The sequence below is a fragment of the Lactuca virosa genome, chromosome 5 (assembly GCF_052849685.1).
Source record: "Lactuca virosa cultivar CGN04683 chromosome 5, Lactuca_virosa_CGN04683_v6, whole genome shotgun sequence".
Taxonomy (NCBI): domain Eukaryota; kingdom Viridiplantae; phylum Streptophyta; class Magnoliopsida; order Asterales; family Asteraceae; genus Lactuca; species Lactuca virosa.
The window spans coordinates 345,327,222-345,341,601 of NC_136430.1; the positions used below are offsets into that span (position 1 = coordinate 345,327,222).

Consider the following 14,380-nt stretch of genomic DNA (forward strand, 5'->3'; position numbering starts at 1 on the left):
TTTTTGTTGGATGTTTGCCCATGAGGTTCCACAGAACAAAGAGATAGGATTCACATCATATTGGAGAAACAGATTTTTATTTTATTTTTTAGACTAAAATATATAATTTTTTCAGAAAGAATTAGATTTCTTACAATTACTTATCTGAAACATAAAATATAGTAAGTTTTCCTAATTCTATTTCTGATATAATACTAATATAACTTTGATTTCATTTATACACGAGAGACATACATAAAAGTTTTTGAGACGCAAGCAAATCAAATGCAAGTGAAAAAGAAATCACCAAAACCAGCAAAGAATGTCCAGCTTGACTTCAAACATGTAACTTTGAAGATGCCCACAGTTCAGAATCATGGCTCAAAGACTTATCTTACATGATCTTTCTACTCTCAACGTTATTATTCACATTGGTTAGCATCTCAACAGCCCCACCAAAGTCCTATTGCAATGATAAAAAAAAAACTTAAAGCATCTTAGAGCATAAAGAAAAAAGATGGATTGTATCATTGGAATAAAGAGTGAATTACTGTAAGCTAACATTTTTTATTATTTTACCAATTGCAATTGAAATAAAACTATAATCATCGATTATCTCTCAACTGATGAGCAACTTCTTGCTTGATCTCTCTACTCAATAACACAAACAGTGAGATATATGACATAAGGACTTGGCATTTTTTGTCATTACCAAAGGGCATTTAGAATATTTGATCATTACAATTTACAAACATGTCAGTGGTATGCAAAAGATGAAATCTCACAAACTTAACTTTTCAATTTAGAATTTTCAATATCCGGGAATTTGGAATACAATCTTTCTACCACTATATTTATTCATCCCATGTGGGCAAGACTGAATAATAGAAACCAAAAAAATCCACTTTTATCAAAATCCATCAACATTTTTACAATAAAAGATGTAACATATATTTTTTTACTATCCATTTCTAGATTTAGATTCAGTAACATGATATCCTACCATTGTATTATGATTTTAAACTCTAACAAAAACTCGATGCGGGGAAGTTCTAGAAACTCGAGATCAACTATAAAAAAAAACTAAGCAAGGATGGTATAAACTCTAAAAAAACATAAATTTTATATTTAGATTAGCGTACCTCCGATTCGCAGTAAGTACGTGGTTACTTCATTACCTGATTGCAGAAGTACCTGCATAGCAGTTACGAATTCTTTAAAACGTAAAAATTCTTGATGTTTTGGTATCTGTAGTTATCCATACCTTCAAAAAGGGCAATAACCATGACCAAAGAACAAAACGACAAAAGATTTTACCATGGCTCGGAGAAGCTAATTGTTGAAGAACATTGAAAAACTATTGAAACCGCTTATTTGTAATTTTTATAGTTGAATAATTTCAACAAATTTCACAATTTTCATCTACGGTTTAGAAGTTACCTTCAAATCTTAGCCAAAATAAAATAAAATCAGAAGCTGCTCTTGACCTCAAAGTGGACCTGTAAAGCTTAAGGGAATAGGAGAATTAGCAATTTAAAATTACTTCCACATTTATGTTTGCATCTAGTATATTCAATCATTTTCAATCATAGTTTTCTTGCAGTCAATGGTAACACTAAACGAAGTCACTGGAACATTCAAGCCCAAATACCCCATGAGTTTCATACCCATCACCACAAAAATCATCAATTGAGCTGCAAAATGCAATTGAAATAAAAAAAACGAAAAAATGGTATGTTTATCAAAACCTGTAATTTCTACCATCAATCGTAGATAAGTGTGTAATAATTCGGTAATTCCCATTTTAATCATTAGAATTCATAGTAATAAATGAACGGGCTCCACCTAGTATAGTCGATCTTTGGACTTTATGGCTTCTGCAACTCTTCTTACTACCATTGTTATTGATTTTGATGGTAGAAGGTAGTGCCCTAGCTAAGATCGACAATCACAAAGATTCATAATAGTTTACAAACTTAAAACAAGTAATTCAACACGTCAATTAAAGTAAAACTTAATCAATATATACATAAACCAGAAAAAGGGAACTCACTTTGTTAAGGGTATTGTTGCCGAACTGTAAATAAAAGTGGAGATAACTGAGAAATTGATCTTATGAACAATCAACTATCAAAATCTTCCGATCAATTACTCATGAACAATCAACTATCAAAATCTTCCGATCAATTACCCATGACAGATCGAAAAAGCGTTCACACTCTTCAAGTCGTGAGTAACATAAACCCAACCAAATTAGAAATTATTAGGGTTCAATCGTGTTCTTAGGTATGAGGGAGGGACGTCAGCTGCCTGGACCCGTGAAAGATATAAGCAGAATACGTGAAGTAGAAACCCACAGAGGTGTCGCTTATTGTGAGGAGGGAAGCAATCGATTAAAAGAAATAAAGATATAGAAGATATATACATACTAAATTATCAATCTCGTGTCGAGAGCTAAAGTCGTAGAGGATGACTCGGGCTCTAAATAAGCATGAGTCAGCCACAATTAATGAAACCCACCTTTGAAGTTTCCTTACTCACAGTGAGAAGAAAAGGAGTACAAAAGCTAATTGGACGGAAAAAAGGCCGCCCACTTCAATTGTATGAGGCGGTGTTACGCAAACTTGCTGACGAATGAATATATTAAAAATGGCCGCCCACAACATCTCTATTGGAAGATGAAGTTGGTCATCGACGTGTACCAATCCCCTCATCCACCTGCTTCTCAGTTGTAGTGATCTGAAGATTAAGTCAATCACGATGTTGGTAAATCAAATTTCCTAGTTTCCAGCGACTGAGCTACCCTTGACGACGACGTCAGCTGTCCCGATATAAGAGAAACTTGTATATACCTTCCTCTTCCAAACTCAACCAAAAAAACAGTTCTACGGGGATCGATGTTATATAGGAGAGTGGAATCGATACAACTATTTCAAATTGTTAAAACAAATAAAACCGGCCAAGCTTTGTTTGAAGATTGACCCAAAATCCAGCAAAAAAAGCAAGAAAATAAAAAAGCCCTAATTTTGTAGCTTCGATTTGAGGTCGAAACAACTCACCCAAAGCATTGTTTAGAGAGAGAAGTAGAGAGAAAGAAAAGAATGAGATGAAGTCGGTATATATTGAAATCAGTATCCTTGAAAACCACAACAGGAGGTGGCGACTGGAGGTCTTTAATAGAGGGTGACTCCACAAGGAATTAGCATCGGCAGAGAGGCACGTTTCATGGACGTTTCAAACCAAGCAGCAGGTGGCAAGCAACTTTAGGAAAAACCACCGCCAAGAAGGAAATGTGAAGCAATAAGGTCCTTACCGTCGTATAAGTTAAAAGTCATGTCGGCAACTTTCCTATTGGTCGACGGAAGCTGTGACACAGGCAAGCACCACGGTGAGACAGGCAGCCAAGGTGCTCACCGCCATATACGTTAAAAGAGGTCGCCCATCAGACATAAGATTAGAGGACAGAAGCTGCTCATCGACGTGGACCAAAGCTCAAACGTTTAACATATATATATATATATATATATATATATATATATATATATATATATATATATAGAGAGAGAGAGAGAGAGAGAGAGAGATATGATCATATGTATATGAACAAGTATTGTATAAATGTAAAACTAATTCCTATCCAATCATTAAATATTGATTTTCCAGATTTTTAAATAATTAATTAAGGTCAATTTATTGATTTTGTAAAAACTAATTTAAGATACTATGCTTTAATTATGGTAACTGCTTTAATTTGAAGCTTGTATCTTTGGTAACAATATCTCTCATGTCTCTTCTAACCCTAGCCGCATAGGACCACTACCAAATGCCTAGATACGTGTTTCTAGCATCGCTTACTACCTCTGGTGCAATTTTTCCGTCGATTACCTTAGGTCGGTGTCCACAAGCCCTATCCCGCCATTCTTCCTTCTTATTCCTTCTCTACTTTTTGGTCTCTTTTCTACTTGTCAGCTGCCCCTTGGCAGTTTCACTGATACAATATCATCTCTCTCCCATCTCACCCCAACCGATTTACACGAATTATTCTGAAATTCTCACATTCCAGTATAGATTATTATCGATCGGTTTAGGCGACACCATTGTTAGGGTAGATTGGAGGAGAAGGTATTAAAGAATAAGAAGAATGGGGCACAAAAGTTCCATTTGTTAGGTCGATTGGAAAATAATGTAGAAAAGAATGGGTTTCAGTGAAACCATTGTAAGGATGATTGCAATCTACGTAAAAAATTCTGAGCAAATTCACAAATACAGCAACAATCGGGTGGCTTTAACTGATGATGACTTCGTCGATCCTCTTATAGGTTTGTATTTTGAAATTGATTCTTGAAAAATGAAACATAAATTGTAAAGGATTTCATGTGGATGTATATAAAAAGGGTAATTGGTTCCTATAGCTTATTTTTGAAGAATAGTATATACGTCACAATTTTGTTAAAATTTTAGGAAGAATAGTAGATTTTGATGGAAAAGTGTTTTAAAAGAATGATGATCGTGTTTTGTTCTTCTCAAAATAGCCCAACAAAAGTGTTGAAATACATAACCGTTGTTTACATCAGTTCCTAAAAAACTTTAATTTGTATGCATGCTTGAAAGATTATAGTTTATGTGTTATTCTTATCAGAATATTCATCCAAAACTTTTGAATGCTTACATATTAGAAAATGCATTAGTATATGAAATAAAGAATTAGGGATTTTATGTCATTATTTTGTGAAAGTGTACATTGTTTTTTTATTTAATGTAAGAATGCATTACACATTCTTCAATTTTTTGAAGAATGAAGGTTGTGTGACTTGTATCTTTCTTGAAACTATCATTTATTGTTTTTTCTCTGCATATTGGTTGTAAATAATGAGAACTTTTAATATGTTTTGTCTTTTGTACATATTTGTTTCTTTTAGGGCTATCATCATAGAGTGAATTTATTCCATATGTATTTCTAGCTAGCAAAGAAGTGGCATCTAGATGCCAACAAGGATGACCCACAACACAAAACGAGATTTCAAGAAATATTAAAGGCATATGAGGTCTTATTCTTTCTTGAACTTATGTATCTATTTAAACTTTGCAATTGAATATTTTTTACCAATAATTCATAAGAATATGATGTTAGCAATTTTTAAGACTCTCATCTTTATATATGAATGTTATGAAAGATGAGGATAAACGCGATTTCAAAAAGTATTAAAGGCATATGAGGTCTTAATTTTTCTTGAACTTATGTATCTAGTCAAACTTTTCAATTGAATATTTTTTACCAATAATTCGTAAGAATATGATGTTAGCAATTTTTAAGACTCTCACATTTATATATGCAGGTTATGAAAGATAAGGATAAACGACCAGATTATGACCAAGTTTACATATACATTTTCAATTATAAGCTACTTGATATGTGTCGTCTAAGAGCTACTTTTGTTTTCTTTATTTAGTTTGTTTTATTTACAAGAATGAATGAACGAATAATGTTTGATTTTAAGAATTATGCTTGTAATTTTTTTTTCTTATTGCAAAGCAATAGTTTCTTGTATTTCATTCCCATAAGAATATCTCACATTCTTTTAAGAATATTGTCATATTATTCAATAAATGTATTTTTTTTGTAGATTTTATTTATTTCCAGTTGATATTCCTTTAGTAATGTCTTGTTCAAAATAAAAAATCACATTCTTTCAAAATGAAAAACACATTCCGTTAATTTTAAGAAAGAAATTGTATTCTTTAATAAAATTTCAAAATGAAGTTAATACTTTAATTAATGTGTTTTTAAATTTTCTAAAGTTTAGTTCAAACCTAATAAAAAAAAGTTAAACGGAATCTCATGAAATTTGAAAATTTCTAAAATAAGAATACACAAAATGTCCATAATACCCTTTCAAACATTTTATTTGAATAAAATATTTAATAATTTTGTTTTTTCATTCTCTCAAAAATCATTATGATTTCATTGATCTAATGGCGATGATCGAGTTACACGGTTACATAATACTTATTAGTTACCAATGAAGTTAACCCTATATATATATATATATATATATATATATATATATATATATATATATATATATATATATATATATATATATATATATAAGATTGAGTTATTGTGAGAACTAAAAAAACGTGTGAACTTGCGAACTTATAATCAACTCATTATTTTTCAAAACCAAAAACATCAATCTTCTCCAAATGGTGCATCTAAGGCATATCTAGGCTAAAAAAAGATTTGACAATTTTTTTTATTTATTTTCGAAATTTGCATGTTTGTACAATCAGTAGATGTACAGAATACTGATGAGCACAATCAACAGTCATATGGACTGCGAATGTGCACACTCAGCAACCATATGGACTGCTGATTGTGCTCATCAGCAGTCCGTATAACTGCTGATTGTGCTCATCAGCAGTCATACAAAAAAATAAAAAAAACGTCAAATCTTTTTTTTAGCATAGATACAGCCTAGACGCACCATTTGGAGAAGATTGGTGTTTTTGGTGTTGAAAAATGATGAGTTGATTACGATGTAACGCCCAGATCCTGGTACGCATTTATTTACAAATTATTCATGTTTGAAAAGCTACTCGACGAGTTGGATGCTCCAGACTCGTCGAGTAGAAGTTAGTCTTGAATGCGGGATTTCAGCCACCTACTCGACGAGTCAAGAACCCTCGACTCCCGAGTAGGCCTGGCAGAGTGAAACCCTAATTTTGGAGTTTTGCACCCTATTTAAGCATCTTAATCCCCACCCCTTGGCCTCATTTACAACCTCCTTGTCCCAAACCCTAATCCACGAAACCCTAGAGTTTTCCTTGAGTGTGTGAGTCATTTTGAGTGATCTTTGTGCACTTTTGATGCTTGTGGAAGAAGAAGATAGAAGGCTCAAGAGGGAAAGAGTAGATCCAGGAACTACACTCCACTTGCTACATTTTCTGGTAATCAAGTCTCTAACTTGATTATTCTTTTCTTAGATCTATTTACTTCCATTTCATGAGGGTTTTGGTTCAAGAATCTTGGCCTTTGAGATTTGGATGTCCCAAGTGACTTATATTTCAGATTTGGGATCTAGGAGGGGTTCCATGGCATAAAGGTGCAAACTTTATGACCATGGAAGCCCCATACAAGCTTATGAGCATTAATATGGCCTTTTTATCCCCAAGAGGCCATGCATGGAAGGGAAGCTAGGAACTTTATGTTGGATTAGTGTCTAAGTCCATAACTATTTTGGTATGTACTTGACCTGATTATGAGCATGGTCCTTCTGGGTTGCCTTCACCATAACAATATGTAGGATGAATTAAGGAGAGAAAGGTTTAATTATGATTTATTAATATATTATAAGAATAATATATTAAAGGAGAAATCATATTGTTTAATTAATATTAGTCAAGAATTAATAAAAAATAATTCTGTGGCTAAAAGAGATTAATTAAACTTAGGGGACTGGAATTGTAATTATAGGATAATTGTAATTGGGCTATGGATCACCTTGGAATAATAGGTTGGACGAATTCTATGGGGAAGCCCATTAGAAATCGTCCAAGGCATGTTCCAGAAGGGGTCCATGGGCTGCTTAGGGCTTAAGCAGTCAAATTAGGGTTTCCTTGTTGGATAACCCTAATAGCCTAAGTATATAAGAAACCCTTGGGCACCAAAAACGTGGCTAACACTTGGATTAGGGTTTCCAGCCGTTTTTGGTGCCTCCTCTCTCTTCTCTCCTTCATCCAATTGCTTAGTGGTGTTTGTGACTCCATTAGAGGTGCAACACTTGAGGCACTAAGCTTTCTGAAGCCAATCAAAGTAAGGAATTGATTGTTATTACTATATAACAATCAAAGGTAATTACTAAACCCTTATTTCAGTTCTTTTTTATAGATCTAGGGTTTATAGCTTTGGATATTCAATTGCATGTTCATTAGACAAACTAGATCCAAAAGCTATTAGGGTTTGCATGTACACCATAGGAATGTTGTATTGCTCGAAACCCATCAGTGGTATCAGAGCCTAGGGCTGTTTGTTAGTGAATTTGATGCTTGTTTGATCGATTTTTGCATGAAAAACGAAGTTTTTTTGCCTTCTGAATCTCCGACTCGGCGAGTCAGTGGATGAACTCGGCGAGTCGGGCCGACACGACGAGTCCAGTCCCTAACTCGGCGAGTCCATGGATCTGGCAGCGTTTTTTGGCGATTTTGTTGCTGTTTTGGCTTGGGATACTTACCATAAACGTTTTTAATTCATAAAATCCGATTTTTATTGATATTGGGTGATTATCCTTACCAAAATAGAAGATAATTGTCAAAATTTAGATAATCTTTTGTTTTATTAGATAAAGATTGATTATTTGTAATTTAGATTTGAATTATCTTGTGAAAAAGTTTAAATTTTCCCCTTTAGGTTTTATAGTTTAAATTTGAACTTAAAAGTTTTGTTTTTGAAATTTGAATAGTTAAACCCTAATGTTTTGAAAAGTTTCAAAACTTGCCCTCAAGTTTTGGAATTTAAAATTTTTGATTAAAAGTTTAATTTTGAAATACGTAAATCTAAACCTAATGTTTTTGAAATGTTTCAAAACTTGCCCTCAAGTTTTGGAATTTAAAAGTTGATTAAAAGTTTAATTTTGAAATGTTAAATTCTAAAACCCTCGTATTTTTGAAAAAGTTCAAATTACACCCTTATGGTTTTATTAATTAATTAAAGTGTATAATTAAAAGAGATTTAATAATTCCATAAAGTTTTGGTTTACATTTGATTAAATTAAAAGTATAATTTATTAAATTGAACCACCTAGTATTTTAAAAGTGTAAAATACACCCTATACTATATATATAAAATTAAAGGTCTAATATTATATATGTATAAGTAAACAGTCAGTCTTACCGTTAGTATGCCTCATTCACGAAGCTGGTCTATAAGGGGTGTTTAAGGAAGTTGCCTATAAAATGGCGATTGAATGGGTATCCACTCTTACCCACCGCACTCTTGACTAGTGGAGGGTCGTTAGCCGAACGGGTAGGATAGGACGAAACCTTCCATTATAAGTATAATGAAGTACAAAGTAACTACATGCTTTTACAAATTCCTAAATCATAGTTACTTTAGGAAAAATGTGGAATTGCATGCTAATCCGTGGAATTACACTTTGTACCCTTGTCGAAACGTTAGTGGAGCGTGTGTGGTTAACCGGCACACTAATTTGGGATTGTCATTGGTGGCGAAGGGTGGCTCGATGTTTATCATAGATCAATGGAGCGTGTGTGGCTAACCGGCACATTGATTAGGTGATAGTAGCAATTGGGTGCACCATGTGATTTGTATGGTTATTCACACCTTGTTTGTGATCCTCGGCATCCCAGTCGCAAACTTGAAGGGCATAATCGAGATTAAACACGCCATTGAATAGTTCAATGAATCTCAAAAGATCTAGGAGTTTCAATTCATTTAAAACTTAAACTTCTTTTTCGTTTTTCATGGTGGAAATTGGTAAATCGTCATTTACCTACCTTCAAATATTCTGCAACTAGATTACGGCATCCCTCTTCTAGGTTGTAGAGTATTGTGTTGGATCCTAGCCTTGATGTTTCGTTTGGGTGTTACATCAAGGATTCTAATCAACTTGACTTGAATTTCTCCCGTTTTGTAGATGTATGAATCTAACAATGGTCTTCCTAAATCCATTGGAACAAGCTTTCCAAATGAAGATGGCGTTCCAAGATACGATCAAGGAAATGAGAGTCATGCTTCACTTCCTCCACCTCCTCCAATTGTTCTCCCTGACCCACAAGTTCAAAGGCTTGAAAAGTTCAAGCTCACTCAATCCCTATTGGCAAGTAAGCATGAAGATGGGAAACCTGTGTGTGCACACGTCTTAGAGATGAAGTCACACATTGATAGGTTAAGGATGTTGGGTGTCGATATCTCAGAGATGTTGGCTGTTGACTGGGTTCTTTAATCATTTCCTGATTCGTATAGTGAGTTCGTAAGAGAGTACTATGCGATGGTTCACGACGTGACCCTCATTGATTTGACCTATTTGCTTATTGCTGCTGAATCAGTGATGATTTGGCGCACTGGTCAAGCAAACTTGATTGGTCAATCAAACTCCCATGCTTCATTGGACACCAGCTACATTGGAAGTTCAGAAAAGGCTGAGATTGTCCCTTTCTGTGTACCAAAGGAGTCCATTTGCTTTTACTGCCAAGAGAAGGGGCATTGGAGACGAAGCTGCCCTGTTTACCTGAGAGATCTAAGAGATGGGAGAGTCAAGACATATGGCTCTACTTCAGGTAGAATCCATTAACTAACTCTATGAGTTCCTATTTTTGGTTCTTAGTACATGATGTGATAAGATTACATTTTGATGTTTTGCAGGATCGAAGAAAAGAAAGGAAACTTAAGGAAGAAGCGTGCTGAATCTGATCACGAAGAGATGGATTTCGATCGCAAGGATTCAAAGATCGGATTTTTGAGCTGCTACTTTAGAGTTAGGGTAGATTTCTAAGAAATATGTAATAGCATAGTTTTTCAGTTGAATTGCATTGTAAGGACAAAGTTTTTCCGCAATAAAATAAAATTTGTTTTTGTCTTATTTATTTATCCTTGCAATGGCATGTATGAAAAATTGATGTTTGAATGTTTCTTCTATTAGCAATAATGGATTTGATTCTTAATTGTGTTATTTGTGGAAATGTCGAGAATTTACCAAATAGGGAGAGTTTCTCATCACCCAAGTTTCAATTGGACAGAAACTTGGAATCATGCAACCTGCATTGTGTGATGAATGAGAAACTTCATATTTGAAAATTAGACTAATTCCTTGACAAAGTGTCAAGTGAAGGACTAAGAGATCGAGTACACTAGGTTGTGTGTCGATCAAGTCCACCACAAGAGTAATAAAGATATTCGTCATGATTTACTAAAGTTTAGTAAATATGGTTATACTTATAAGATTGAGTATAATTTTGAGTTGATTGAAAGAGTTTCAATCAATAGCAGAACGAATAAGAAGAATCTAGTAGGCAGAAAGATAAAAGTTTCTCTATTCTAAGAAGAAGGGAGAGTAACTTTTATTGTGTTTTATGATAGGTCTTAATGATTAAGAGCCATGTCTCAATTGATCCTCTAAGTGAGTCTTAGTGCAATTGCATGTCTAAAAAGAGGAATCGAGAATTGTAGAAATGGTTAAATCAAGAAGTCAATCATACTTCGTTCCAATATCAAGTCTTAGAGTCAAGATTGTGACATGAGTGACAAGTCTTTAGTAGGTTTATAACACTCATCAAATGTGGAGTTTAGAAAAGTTTTCATATTCTTGCACATTTGAAATTGGTAAGTTGTGATGTCTTGGATAAGTCAAAGACCAACTAAGACCAATTGTGTGAAGTGTTAAGCTTGATAAGAAGCTACACTAACTCTTGAATATTTGTTTGTCAAGAAATGTTTCTTGACAAGAGAATCTTATATGTCAAGGAGTCAGTGGGAGTCTTAATGGTCTTGAAAAGTTTCAAGAACAAATCAAGAGTAAACCTAGTTAATCATCACTAGCGCACGACTTGAGGTTTATAACCTATCGTGTTAACATTATTTTGTTTCTGTGCCATTCCAATTAAGCTAAAAATGTATGTGAGTTCTATGAATTCTCATTTGAATGCATAAAGACAAAACACCTTGATCAATGGAAAGTACATTGATAAGTAAGGGTGATTTTCTTGGAAGACATGGTGGGCATTCATGTTACCATGAGGCAAGAAATCGAGATTGAGCACGTTCGGTCCATATGAGTTTGGATTTGTCGCAAACTTTGGTTTTGGCAAATTCACATGGATAGGAACACATACACTTTAAAATCTAAGTGTCATGAGGTTTCCCTCCTTCATGAAAATGATTGTGAGGAAATGCTTTCACTAAGAGAGATTTTAAGAAGATAGAAATTGTGATAATTATATTCTCAAATTCGATTATGATTACGGCATCCCTCTTCATAGTTCGAATAGTGAGATTTGGCAATTAGTCTGAACATTTAGGACTTAGTTCTGAATTTGTCTAGACACACATATGAGTTTTCTAAGGCAAAGGTGTATGAGTTTAAGAAGCTTAGATAAAGGCTTATCAAAGCATCAAGTTTTAGAAATATGAACTTAAGGAATTCAATAAGCATTGTTTTCTGGAAGTTCAGATGTTTTCTAGATATATGTCAAAGCTAGTGGGAGCATAAGTGTTATGCTTGTATTGTAATAATCATCGTGTTAGTGGGAGCATGATTATTATTTCAAGTATTGCGAGTTAGCAATATTAATTATAGAAAACAAAGATTAACTTTGCAAAGCTGTAGGGGTTGAAAAGTTGTTTTGCTATAATTAAGGGAGAGAATATTACACTTCATTTCAATATCTAAAGCTTAGATTGAGAAATTTTAATAAATTTAGTCAAAGGATACATAGTGTGTTCTCAAATTTCGATTATCATTACGACATCCCTCTTCATAGTTCGAATTGTGAGAACGTGACACATAAAATATTATGGCAGAAGATTGATAAAGTATCATATCTTTATGTAAGACATTATGCATCGTATCCCATACGCTTAGGGTATAGGATCGATTACAAATGCTATAATATTTGACCATTCTAAAATTTTCCAAATGCCTAGGGCATTAAGAGGGAAAATGGACTAGAACTGGATTTGACTAAAATAATTAAAAAACTATCAAAGGATGATCTAAGGTTCGCCAAGGAATTGTTGCTTGTGAGTAGTTGGAAGTATAGTACTGGATGGACTATATTGACATTATTATGAATAGATAAGATTCTATTAAGAATGAATTGTCGTATGGCAAATATGGAAATGTTTCCATTAATGAGAATTGGATATTAAGAAATATGTCTAGATTAGAAACTTTTATGCGAGAAGGATGTTCAAAGGAATGTACTTTGAGTGAGAGACATCACATCTATATAATTGTTTTGTAACAATTTATGATAGAGTACCTTGTGATTTCATTGGCCGAGTCTTTGTGACTTTTGTGTTGTGACTTCACGAAAGGATCGTTGCATAAAATGTTAGAATCTGACATATTCTAAAAGTGGCAAGAATTTTGTATTCTTACGCTAATAATAAGGATTGGGAATTGTGAAATGAGTTTCATTGGAAATGTTTTTCAATTGATCTATTTCACAAAGTAAGGATCATAGGAAACCAAAGTGTGCATGCTTGAAGCATGGGACAATTGTGGTTATAATTCGAGTAATAAGTTGATTTTCTGAAACAGTAAGCAATGAATAATGAGTAATCAATATGGTGTTTAAATAAAAGTGTTTTATTTACGCTCAAAAGTTTTGGGGCCATATAGGATTAAGTATTATCGTTGTGTTTCATTTTGCATGTTTTGACTTCCAGAATAACTGGGTTATTCGAACCTCCACAGTCGGTCATACGTTGGAAGTAGGTATGAAGGAAGACTGTCATGAATCTGTCTGTAGATTGTCTAAGTGTTTAGACATAACACAAGTTTGCTACAGAGTTCATGAGTGCTTTAATAAGATTAGAGTATTGGATCAAACCCACGTTCACTTGAATCACTTCATGGTTTTTATCATGAGTAATTGTGAGATGATAACATTGTGTATTCTTGAAACCAAGATGTGTGAGTTGTTATTTGTTGGTCGGTTGCACTTTGATAGTAAGAAAACGCACCAGTAGCTTGATGTTATAAAACTTATTGTTGTGTGTGATTCGATCAGTAAATGCAAGCGAGCATTTGAGTCGAAGTTTATCCATTCCTTTTACCCAATGTGGGATAAAAGCGATATCTGTGGGCCCCTCGATGATTTAGTGATGACACCTAAGCGCTTGGCCAAGCCGGGACTAAGTTGATGTGTCCAATTGTAGTCTGTTGTCAGTCGTCATGAATCAGAAGTCGGGAAACAATACATAGACAGAGAGAATGATTTAAATCCATGTCTTGTGTCTATACGATATCTTGTAGAATGGAGGAATATCTGATCCCTTATCTAAAGGACACGCGTATCTGATAAGATCAGAGTTGACAGCGGATTTTGAAAGCTACGATTGCTGATCAGGTTCTAAAGTTATGCAAAATAGTTATTAGACTTATCCAAGTGGGAGACTGTTGGATTAGTGTCTAAGTCCATAACTATTTTGGTATGTACTTGACCCGATTATGAGCATGGTCCTTTTGGGTTGCCTTCACCATAACAATATGTAGGATGAATTAAGGAGAGAAAGGTTTAATTATGATTTATTAATATATTATAAGAATAATATATTAAAGGAGAAATCATATTGTTTAATTAATATTAGTCAAGAATTAATAAAGAATTAATTATGTTGCTAAAAGAGATTAATTAAACTTAGGGGACTGGAATTGTA

The 14,380-nt window shown here is 33.8% G+C and overlaps 1 long non-coding RNA gene across 1 annotated transcript; it reads left to right on the top strand.

Moving 5' to 3' along the window:
- The first annotated feature begins 3,749 nt into the window (after positions 1-3,749).
- Positions 3,750-5,527, top strand: LOC145117091 (uncharacterized). Its single transcript, XR_013712485.1, has 3 exons — positions 3,750-4,298; positions 4,899-5,024; positions 5,316-5,527. It is a non-coding gene; the product is annotated as an uncharacterized LOC145117091 (long non-coding RNA).
- The last annotated feature ends 8,853 nt before the right edge of the window (positions 5,528-14,380 follow it).